Below are 12,524 nucleotides of genomic sequence, written 5' to 3'. Positions count from 1 at the left end.
CCATATGACATATAGGTGACTTATAAGTGATCTGAAGCAGTGTAAATGGCTGTGAAATGGTGCTTTCACCCTTTCACACAGGCTGCAATGGCAGTCCTATAGAGGCCTTTGCAATGGCAGTCCTATAGAAGCCTTTGCTGTAGCCCATAGGGATCCCCTGGGTAGCTAAGTACCATATACTAGAGACTTAGAAGAGGGCACCAGTATGCCAATTTGGGATGAAATACTGGGTTACCAGTATGTAGTGACAAATTTGGGAAAAGTGAGAGCATAAGCACTGGGATCCTGGCTTGCAGGATTCGAGTGACACAGTAAAACACACTGAAAAACAGGCCAAAAATGGGGGTAACCATGTTAGAAAGAGGCTACTTTCTCACAATTGCATCTTTAGAATCACCTACGATGCACACTTACAGCCAGTAAAAGGCTACACATATGTGACCGACAGCCATACCCATTCGCCATTATCATCTACTTTTCATTGTAGTTCACTAAGCATAATATGTTCTTTATTATTTGTACTTCGGACAGTAAAATCCTAGATCAGATTTGGGTTCAGAATCCCGTGGTTTCAGGAGCAAACCAAGGTTGGATTGTAGAGGGCATGCACTTAGATGGGCACATTGAACAATTCTATGACAGGCCAACATAGTGGCATCTATCCGTTTGTGCACTTAAGGAAACCTGACTCTGGCACTAGAGAGTGATTGTGGCATAAGAGCCAGCAGTGCCCACAGTGCCCACATCCCCCTGAAGTAAGGGTATAACTTAGTCAGTGCAATTCGGGGGGGGGGGAATTTCAATTTTCCCAACTAAAAAAGCAGTGAGCTGCAAAGAGGAGGAATGAGATGACGAAGGTTCAGAATGCACTTTTTTCAAAGGGAACAGGGTTAGGACTGTTTTGCATTGGCAGTTCGACCTTGACTGTTCCAATGGGGAACAGGGTCAAGACTGATTTGCATATGGCTGGGTCCAAACTGGGGTGGCATGGTGAGCAAAAGAACGTTAGATTCAACCCAGATCTGTGACTGGGGTGATTTTCTTAAAAGTTTCAGCACTCTGTCCATCATCCTTTTGTGTTGCTAAAGTCGCAGTAAGTGGCCAGAGTATGCCCAGACGTGGGTCCCTTGCTCACTGTGCCACTGAATTCAAGCTGGACTGGTTGATGAGGAGCGATACACCAAAACCAGTACCAGGATGCTTGTTTATAATCCAGGAAGTACCTGGCTTGCCAGTTTGGGCTGAACTGTTCCGAAGGGGAGCAGGGTCAAGACTGATATGAGTATGGCTGGGTCCAAACTGAGGTGGTGTTCTGGGCAAAAAAGTGGTGGATTAAACTCAGGTCTTTGTAACTGGGGGTGGATGTCTGCATTGTTCAGTATTCTGTCCATCATCTGTTCTTTTTGCTTTTGTCGCCTGAGTGGAAAGGGCATGCCAGACGTGGGTCCTTTGCTTACTGTGCCACTGAATACAAGCTAGCCTAGCTGATCAGGGGTGATACACCAAAACTGTTCCCGGGATGCTTGTTTCTGGTCCATGGAAGACCTAGCTTGGCAAATCCAGCTGGACTGTTCCCATGGGGAGTAGAGTCAAGATTGATTTGCATATGGCTGGGTCCAAACTGTGGTGGCATGGTGAGCAAAAGAACAATAGATTCAACTCCGATCTGTGACTGGGGATGATTTCCTGAGAAGTTTCACCACTCCGTCCGTCATCCTTTTCAGTTGCTAAAGTCGCCGTAAGTGGCCAGGGTATGCCCAGACGTGGATTCCTTGCCCACTGTGCCACTGAATTCAAGCTTTCCTGGCTGATGAGGGTTGACACACCAAAACTGCTCCCAGGATGCTTGTTTAAGGTCCAGGGAGGACCTGGCTTGGCAGTTTGGGCTGAGCTGTTCCCAAGGGGAGCAGGGTCAAGTCTGATTTGCTTTTGGCTGGGTCCAAACTGGAGTGGTGTTGTGGGCAAAAAAGCGGTGGATTAAACCCATGTCTTTATAACTGGGATGAATGTTTGCTTTGTTCAGCATTCTGTCCATCACTTGTTCTTTTTGCATTTGTCACCCTAAGTGGTCAGGGTATGCCCAGATGTGGGTCCGTGCTCCTTGTGCCACTGGATGCAAGCTAGCCTGGCTGGGGTGATACCCCAAAACCGGTCCCAGGAAGCTTGTTTCTGGTCCAGGGAGGACGTAGCTTGGCAGTTTGCGCTGGACTGTTCCCATGGGGAGTAAAGTCAACACTGATTTGCCTATGGCTGGGTCCAAACTGGGGTGGTGTGGTGGGCAAAAAAATGGATCTTTGTGACTGGGGGTGAATGTCTGAATTGCTCAGGATTCTGTCAGTCATGTGTTCTTTTTGTCAACCTGAGTTGGACGGGTATGCCCAATCATGGATCCCGTGCTCACTGCACCACTGGATTCCAGCTAGCCTGGTTGATGAGGGGGGATACCCTGAAGCCAGTGCCAGGCTACTTGTTTCCGGTCCAGGGAGGACTTGGCTTGGCATGGCATAATGGAATACACAATAACAGAGCTTTAGAAGACTTGAAGAACTTTTGAGCTCAAACTATTTGTATCCCTATTTCGAGTTCTAATGATTGGACTATAGATACACTGTCATTATTGAATATAAATAAAAAAATGAGCAAAGGAAAAAAAACAGATTTACAATAAGAATGTGGCATAAGACTGATATACCAAATGTGGCTGATAAAAAAGGATTATCCTACAAGGACAAAGAAGGATTATCCTACAAGGACAAAGAAGTTGATCCTATACTGGCGTGCCCCTCTCTCCTAAATGATTTCAATATTGTTCACAGTATGGCCCAAACCAGTGAATGGGAATAACTAGGGAATCGCAAGGGAACAGATGAAAGAAATGAAGGAATATTTCAAAGCCAACGCTGCACTTAAAGAAAGGTCAGAGGATAGAGCTGGCAAAAAATATGGTGAGGACCCACTTGTGATAGCCAGATAGCACCATTTTTTAACCATTTCAACCCCACTTTGGTAGGTGGATGAACCCTTATATGACTCAAGCACAACAAACCTTTTTCCACCCTGCAGGTTAAATGTTTTAGGGAGAGACCTAAATGAACAGTTAGGGAAGGATAAAGAATAGGTGACATGGGCAGAAGGAGAACTGGGGATGCAAACAAGAAGCATGATCAAGGACCAAGAATCAGGAATGAGCAAACGCTAGCATTTAGTCTAAAAAATATCATACTCACAAAGGTACTAAAGAAAACCCTTAACAAAGACCTGGGCTTTCTCTCTATTCCATCCCTAGACAAGTTTAAACTACAAAGCGAAATGTCAGAATTCTGTTGTAAACTGAAATTAAAGGCTTTTTTTAAGACAAAGATACACCATTATTGGAAGGTGATACTAATCTAAGAATCAAGTCCACTTTCAGTCCCCCCCAACACCGCAGTGGCAGTTAAGAGTCTCACATTTGAACAAGCCATCTTTAAGGATATAGAAGCCATCAATGAAACACATTTTTATCCCTTCCAAAATATGACCATAAAAGAAAAGCAAGCTCTGAGGGACCTAAAGACCAATCCCGATCTCATCATAAAACCAGTTGATAAAGATGAATAAATTGTCCTGATGAGTAAATCTGACTACCAAAAAAAAAATGTACAGACTTACTTTCTGATCCCTTAACTGAAAACCCCACACCAAGACTCCAAAGGGTCATTGCTAACATGGTAGAAGAAGCTGAAGCTAACTATTGGATATGAACAAAAAAGCAGATGTTTTACCCTATTTTTACTCTCCTCCCAAAATGCATAAAACATGACCACCACTTGGATGTTCAATTGCCTCAGGCATTGGTTCTATTCAAGAACCACTATCACAATTTGTAGATTTATTTCTCCGACCAATAATTTAGTGGACATCAACCTTCCTGAAGGACACAAAAAATGTGTTAATCCACTTGAACAATCCAGAATACAATTCAAATGACAACCTATTGATCGGGCTTGATATTTATAAGCCTATTTAAAAGTCTACCACAGGATGCAACAATCCAGACCATTTAAGAAGATTGGCATTCCAAACCACCTCAACATTTCATGTTAAAGTGTGCAGAATTGCTCTAACTGAGAACTTTTTTTTAATATGAGTTCAAATTATATTTGCAAACCCACAGGACGTCGATAGACAGCACCTTTGCCCCAGGTTTAGCAGATCTCTACCTCAGCTTTTTCAAAAATACCCATATTTTGAACAAGTCCATTTTGTACAGAGATATAGGCCCTCATTATGACCCTGGCGGTGTTGCACCGCCAGGGCCAACGGGGGCGGGAGCACCGCCGACAGGCCGGCGGTGCTCCCTTGGGCATTCTGACCGCGGCGCTTTGGCCGCGGTCAGAAATGGAAAACCGGTGGTCTCCCGCCGGTTTTCCGTTGCCCATTTGAATCCCCCATGGCGGCGCAGCTCGCTGCGCCGCCATGGGGGATTCTGACACCCCCTACCGCCATCCTGTTCCTGGCGGTTCACCCGCCAGGAACAGGATGGCGGTAGGGGGTGTCGCGGGGCCCCTGGGGGCCCCTGCAGTGCCCATGCCAATGGCATGGGCACTGCAGGGGCCCCCGTAAGAGGGCCCCGCTAGTATTTCACTGTCTGCATAGCAGACAGTGAAATACGCGACAGGTGCAGTAGCACCCGTCGCACCTTCCCACTCCGCCGGCTCGATTACGAGCCGGCTTCATGGTGGGAAGGTCGTTTTCCCCTGGGCTGGCGGGCGGCCTTTCGGCGGCCGCCCGTCAGCCCAGGGGAAAAGTCAAAATACCCGCCGCGGTCTTGCGACCGCGGTACGGTATTTTGACGGCGGGACTTTGGCGGGCGGCCTCCGCCGCCCGCCAAGGTCCGAATGAGGGCCATAATCTCTTTGTGGAAATGATACACAGATGACATCCTTGCTATTTGGAGAGATGACTTAGACACCATACCGGGATATATTGAATAGCTGAATATCTGTGACAAGTACTTAAAGTTTACTACCACCACACATAAAACAACTTTGGAGTTTCTTGAAGTGACCAGTTCTGTGGAAGAAATGACTCTCAAATCAAAAACATTTTACAAACCAGCAGCTAGGAATAGTCTTCTCTCATTTGACAGCTCGGGGGATGGTAGCCATGTCAGCTGTGGTGCCACTGTCTGAGTACGCCGCGGGGCCGGTGGCGGTGCATGCAGCGGTGTCTGTGGTGGCAGTGCTTGCGGCGGTGTCTGTGGAGGCGGTACATGGGTCAGCACCTGCTGAGGGACACAGCAGGACGTCTCCTGTAGCCTCGGATGGCTGCCCACTGGGGAAGAGGCTGGGGACTGTTGCTGACGCTGTAGACGTGCCGGTGAGAGTGCAGGTGGCGGTGCATGTGGCGGTGCAGGTGGCGGTGCAGGTGGCGGTTGTGGTGGTGGGGCAGCTAGTGGTGTTCACCACCGTACAGGTTGGTGTAGTCGTGGACAGAAGGTGTGACACTAGTCCCTCAGTCAGTGCCACCATGCCCTCTCCTGACCTGCTTTTGACCCTTCCCCACCTTTGATAGTGCCGCAGTTGTCTTGCCACTATCCCCTTTTATTTTTGTCAGCCGTTGGTGTCTGGAAGTTTCAGCTTCTCCCTCCGGGATGTAGGCACCTTTTTCACCTTGGCAGGTGGCAGAATGTACTTGCCCTCACTACGTAGCACACTGGCAGACCTGATGGGTGGCGCATTCGATGAGCCCGCAGTTGCTGGGGATTTGGTGGCTGAGGTGCTGGGCTGGGACCTGGAAAGCCTGGCCCTAGGGGAAGGACGGGGGGAGGTGAAGGGAAGAGGTCAAGGGTTGCCAGGAAAAGTTTTTAAGACTCACAGGGACGGGAAGATGGAGGGGGTTTGGGAGTGGAGGAAGAGGTAGTGGTTGTAGGAGGTGTACGTCTGCTGAATTTGGGTGAAGGTGTATGGGCCAGAGGCTGTTATGAGGTGGATGGCTGTTGGGTGGGTGTGTGCCTGCATTTGTGTAGTTTGTGAGGAGGTCTCACAGAAACACTGGGAGAGGACACAGGGGATGTGTGAATGGTAGTGGGGTGGTGATTGCACATGATCGGTGTGTGGTAATGGGTGTGCTGGTGATGGAGGTAGTGGCTGAGGATGTAGTGCATAAGTGGAGACAAGACAGGGAGGGAGGAGGAGGACGTGGAGGAGGGGGACACAGTGGAGACAGTGGATGTTGGTGTGTCTGCATGGGGATGGTGCTTGTGTGAGTGCCTGTTGGATGTGTGGTGTTTACGTTTGCCTGAGCCACTCTTGTGTGTTGATGTGTGTGCATGCTGGTCTGATGGTGTGCTTGGGATAGGCTGAGGTACACGGGATTGGGTCTGGGTGGAGGAAGTTGGAGGGGGGAGGCTAGAAACAGGGACAATGGCTGCCATCAGTGCTGAAGCCTGAGCCTGAAATGCTCTCTGTTGGGCCGCCTGCCCAGAATGAATGCCCTCCAGGTAAGCATTTGTTTGTTGCAAATGCCTCTCAACACCCTGGATGGCATTCAAAATGGTAGATTGCCCAACAGTGAGGGATCTCAGGAGGTCAATAGCCTCCTCACTGAGGGCAGCAGGGCTGACTGGGGCAGGGCCTGAGATGCCTGGGGCAAAGGAGATGCTCACCCTCCTGGGCGAGCAGGCACAGGACACACTCTGAGGGGCTGCTGGAAGGGCAGTGCTGGTAGGGGGGTTGTCAGCTGTACTTGTTGATGCAGTGGGTACAGAGGTGCCCGCCACAGCAAGGGAGCTACCATCAGAGGAGGAGTCGCTGTCACTGGTGTCTGCTCCTGTCCCCGCCGTGGAGCTCCCCTCGCCCTCCGTCCCACTGGTGGCTTCAGACTCTGTTGCTTCACCCTCCAGGGCCAAGTGGGTTGCAGCTTCCTCCTGCTCCAGTGCCAATGCTCCTCTGCCTGATGATGCTATTGCACACAAGAACAGGGAGACCACAAAAAGGGGGGAGATAGACGGAAGAAAAACATGTTCAGTGCATGCAACACCACTACCGTTGGCGGACACAACACACAGGGATCAGCCCTCTGCACTACGCCATGCACTAACAGTTCCTAGAAATTTCACCTGACCATGGGGCACGGGGCCTAAGCCCAATTGCTGCACACCTGGAAGTCACAGGAGCCTGACTAGGCGTAGATGGCTCTTACCACTAGTGGGGTTGGGGTGCCACATAGCCTGCCTCACAAGGGGCCCTGCCTACCAAGTTCACCCTGGCCTACTATAACCCACTGCTCACCCAGACACCTCATTATGCGCATAGAGGCAGCTGAATGAGAGTGTACTCACCCCCTTGTGGCTGCTTTGATGCCCTCAAACGCCCATCCAACTCCGGATAGGCCACCGCCAGGATCCGGGACATCAGGGGGGTCATGGTGCGACGGGCACTCCTTCCACGTAGGGAGGCCATCCCCAGCTGGGCCTCCACCGTCTTCTTGCTCCAGCGGTGCAGGTCCTCCCATCTTTTACTGCAGTGAGTGCTCTGTCTGTGGTAGACACCGAGGGTCCGGACATCCTTGGCGATGGCACGCCAAATACCCTTCTTCTGGTGGGCGCAGACCTAGAGGAATGGTACAGGGGGAAAGGAAATTACTCACCCATCCGGACCCTGCCCTGACGCACATACACTCACCGTCCACACATGCAGGCCTCAGTCCCCCCCATTGTATCTTCCATCCACACCACTCAAAGCAGGCATTGCCCATGCAGCATGCTCACAGTGTTCTCACCTGTTTGTCTGGAGGACCGTACAGTTGCGTGTACTGGGGGAGGACCCCATCCACTAGTTTCTCCAACTCCTCGGAAGTGAAGGCAGGGGCCCTTTCCCCAGACACTGTAGCCATCGTCGCTTCCAGACACAGGTCACAGAAGCACTTGCAGTGCAGGTCCTCTCCAGTTGAAGGTCAGGTATCAAGTGAGTGAACAGACAGAAAGTGTTGGTCACGGTGTGTACCGTCACCGCCGGCATACATCGTAATTGGCTACTGGGACCCATAGGGCCCAATGTTAACCAATGCTGAATTGAGCTGCGGTCTTCGACCACCCACCGCGACAGTGTACAACACCAGCGCAGTTACATCATATCCCTTTGTCCCACCTTACAGGTCAGGCAGCCGCCATTTCAGGGGGCCACATGGGATGGATAAAAACTGAGTCACCCCTATCTAGGCCGGGAATACAGACAGATACCAGCACATTGCGGATTAATAACATTTCTGCAAATAACACATTGTGATACCTCAGTGGTGGATGACTCTCTGCTCGCTGTTCTCCTCCATAGGGCATGTCTACTGGGGCAGGTGATGAGATGGCGGCATCCTCTGGTGTACAGACCCCTGGTGGACCTGTCAACAATGGAAGACAGACACATCATAATCACATACAGACTTGATCGTGCAACAATCCTGGAACGGTGTGCCCAGTTGGAGCCCGACCTGATGTCAGCTATCCGCCATCCCACAGGCATACCCCCTCTAGTGCGGGTCCTGTCTGTACTCCATTTCCTGGCCAGTGAGTCTTTTCAAACAACAGTGGCCATGACATCAAGGATGTCCCAGCCAATGTTCTCTAACGTGTTATCCAGAGTGTTGTCTGCCCTGCTGAAACACATGCGCAGCTGCATCCGTTTCCCTCAGGTGGAGGATTTGCCCACAGTGAAAGGTGACTTCTATGCCCTGGGACACATCCCCAACATCATTGGTGCCATTGATGGTACACATGTGGCATTTGTCCCCACCCCGCAGGAATGAACAGGTGTACAGAAACCGGAAAAGCTACCATTCGATGAATGTGGACAGTGAAGAAGAGGAGGCAGAAGAAGAGGATATCGATAACCCAAACAACATCATCATGCAATACTTCCAGTGAGACACAGGTATGAAGATGTCACTGCTTCCAACATCTCATACTATTGTTGGAGCTAGAATAAGTCTGTCATTTTCACTCAGTGTATGGACCCTGACTTGTCACTTTGACTTTCCATTTCACAGATCTGGCTCCCACTTTGTGCCCTCTGCTATGTTTACTCCTGGCCTACAGCTGTGTTACATTGGTATGTGAACAAGTAAATTGACATGGCTATATTCCATAGATATTGCAATTACACATTTGTGAAAGCACAGACTGACTCCAGATTTTTTTGTGATTGAAGTGTGTTTATTCCTGTGCAAATAAGTGGAGGGGGTTGTAAATTGGGCTGGGGTGATAGTGGAGGTATATCCATGGCAGAGTACAGTCTATTTGTTTCACAGGTGCATTGACCAAAGGGGCATAGGAAGTGGAGCAATGGCAATTTAAGGATGGGCAGGGTGACATAGTGGGACAGAAGGGTGACATTCAGGGGGGTCTTATTTCCTGGCGGGGGTCTTGGCAATGTTCTCTGTCTTGTTCCTGGATCTCGGGGACCGCTTGCGGGGTGGTTCTTCATCTGCAAGGGGTGGGGTGCTGGTGTCCTGTTGTTCCTAGCGTCGGAGGAGGTCGAGGGCTGTTCATCGTCCAGGCTAGTGTCAGGGGCCCGTTGGTGTGCCACTGTGTCCCTCCTGGTGTTGAGAAGGTCTGCCAGCACCCCTGCAATGGTGACCAGGGTGGTGTTGATGGACTTCAAGTCCTCCCTGATCCCCAGGTAGTGTTCCTCGTGCAGCCGCTGGGTCTTCTGAAACTTGGCCAGTACCGTGCCCATGGTCTCCTGGGAATGGTGGTAAGCTCCCATGATGTTGGAGAGTGCCTCGTGGAGAGTGGGTTCCCTGGGCCTGTCCTCCTCCTGTTGTACAACAGTCCTCCCAGCTTCCCTGTTCTCCTGTGCCTCTGTCCCCTGAACCGTGTGCCCACTGCCACTGCCCCTAGGTCGCTGATTGTCCTGTGTTAGTGGGTTTTCCTGGGTTCCCTCTAGTGGTGGACACACTGCTGATTGATGTGTCCTGGGGACAGAGGGATGGGCCAGCAGGGTGGGTGCTGAGCTGGTGTTTCCTGAGGGGGGAGGCTCTGTGGTGGTTTGTGACTGTGTCAGGGGAACCAACTGTCCTGAGGTCCCTGATGGGCCGGGCTGGTCATCTTGATCCAGGCATGCAGAGCTGCTGTCATCACTGTGGGTCTCTTCTGTAGGGGGACTGGATATGTCTGGCACCTCCTGTCCAGTGACGTTGGGTATGGGTCCTGTTTGTGTGTAAATGAATAGTTATTGTATGTGTGTGTGCCATCTTGTTGGGTGAGTGACCCTCTACTACTGTGCTTCCATTGTTGGCTTGGTCTTTGTGTGATTGGCGATTTTGGGGCATGAGTGAGTCTCTGTACTGGACATGCTTTGGTGATGGGTGTCCATGCATTGGTGTTACATACAGGGCTTGGTTTTGGGATGTATAGGTTGCGTTAGTGGGGTATCTGTGGTTTGTTGGGGTGATGGGTGTGAGGGTAAGGGTGGCGGTACTGCATTGACCCTGTCGACAATTCTGCGCCATAGCTCCATCTTCCTTGCAATGGATGTCTGCTGCACCTGTGATCCGAATAGCTGTGGCTCTACCCGGGCGATTTCCTCCACCATGACCCTGAGCTCCTCCTCAGAGAACCTGGAGTGTCTTTGAGGAGCCATGATGTGGTGTGGGTGATGTGTGAGGTGGTGTCTGTTGTGATGTGTGAGGGGATGTGTTGGTGTGTGTTGTTTGAGGTGCGTGTATGTTGTGTAAGTGATGGTGTTGTGTTTCTGTGGATGCTGGTGTTGTTTTAGGTAGTCTCTCTTTCTGGCCTTCTTTCTAAATTTTGGTAGTAAGGGTTTGTGGGTGATGTGGGTGTGTGCTTTATATTGGAGTGGGTGTGTGGGTGTGGTTTGTGTATGTGTATCAGGTGTGTGTATTTTGAATTATCCAATGTGGCTGTGTTTTGTAAGTGTGTGTGTATTTTTAGCGCAGTGGTGTGTAACCGCCAATGGATTACCACGGTTGAAAGACTGCCGCGTTGATTTGTGGGTCGTGATAGTGTGGGCGTATTCCTGTTGGCGTGACGGCGTCAGTTTTGGTATCGCTAGTTTATCACTGACCTTTGGTGTGGCAGACTTGTGTGGGTGTCTGTATTGTGGCGGATTCCGAGCCGTGGGTCGTAATACCTGTAGCGGAATTCCGGGGTCGCAGCGGTATGTTGGCAGTCTTCTGCATGGTGGAAAGCGGGATTTGCCGCCAGGGTTGTAATGAGGGCCTAAGTATTTCTAAATAAACCATATCCTAGAACATCAGTAATTTATGCATTACCAAAGATACATACGGATAGTCAAAACCCACTAGGAAGACCCAAATTTCCAGGTTGTAAATCAGTTCTGAAGCCATTGTCTAAATATGTGGATCTTTATTTAAAACCATATATACCTAACTTTGTGTTCTACATAAGAGATACTATCACTATCAAATTTATAAATTGTATTGAAAATACTGACTTTGATGCAGAGAAACAGATTCTGGTGACTCTTGACATTGAGTCGTTATATACTAATATTCCACAAAAATGGCTGTGGCTACAATATGAAAAATCCTTGAATCTGAAACACAAAGAGACCACTCTATGGATTTTCTTGTACTACTATGTGAAATTCTGTTTGGAAAGAACTACTTTCTGTTCAAAGGTAACTATTATCTATAGAAGAAAGTAGTAGCAATGGGGACCTGTTTTGCTCCAGTCATAGCAAATTTGGTTGTCGCTAAATTTGTAAATGATAAAATCCTATCGACCACTAATCCCTTCAAATCTAATATCACTATATGGAGATGACATATTAATGATTTTGGATAAGGAATGGAAGCAATCAATATCTACTAGGATTTGTGAAATGGCTCAACACACAAGATCCAGACTTAAGATTCACCCTTGAGTATAGTAAAGAACTGATACATCATTTGGTAATTCTCGTAAAGTATAATAGGGGCACCATACATAGAACACTATATAAAAAACTTACTGATAAGAATGTATTCTTAGCAGACAACAGCTTTCACCCTAGGTCACTACAGGGCAATAACCCGTATGAACAATTTGTCCACATTCAGAGGTGTGGCACTTTAAAGATGATTTATTTTAGAGAAGCAGATATCTTGTCTACTCACTTAGAGAGAGGATATCCCTGTAAGACAGTATGCCATGCATTGAAAAGGCATACGTTATTGTCCTGGAGACTTTATACTTACTCCTCGAGACAGGTCTAATAAGAACGATGAACATATTATTGTGGTCTCTACAGATACCCTTGCTATTAATATTAATGCTATTAGCAAGATCATTAACAGACAATGGCACATAGTACAGGACGAAATAAACACCAATCCCCTGCTTGGATATAAAAGAAATAAAAGCATAAGTGATTACATGGTAAGAGAATATTTAGAGAGACACAGAAACCTGAAATTATAGCAGAAGTGTGAGGATTAGCATCAATTGTTGGATACTTCATATGTGGAAAAATACTTAGCCTGCAGGTTTATATCTGATACTAAAACTACAGAAGACCGCCAAT

This window comes from Pleurodeles waltl, chromosome 7, assembly GCF_031143425.1.
Source record: "Pleurodeles waltl isolate 20211129_DDA chromosome 7, aPleWal1.hap1.20221129, whole genome shotgun sequence".
Classification (NCBI taxonomy): domain Eukaryota; kingdom Metazoa; phylum Chordata; class Amphibia; order Caudata; family Salamandridae; genus Pleurodeles; species Pleurodeles waltl.
This window is presented reverse-complemented; position numbering follows the sequence as displayed.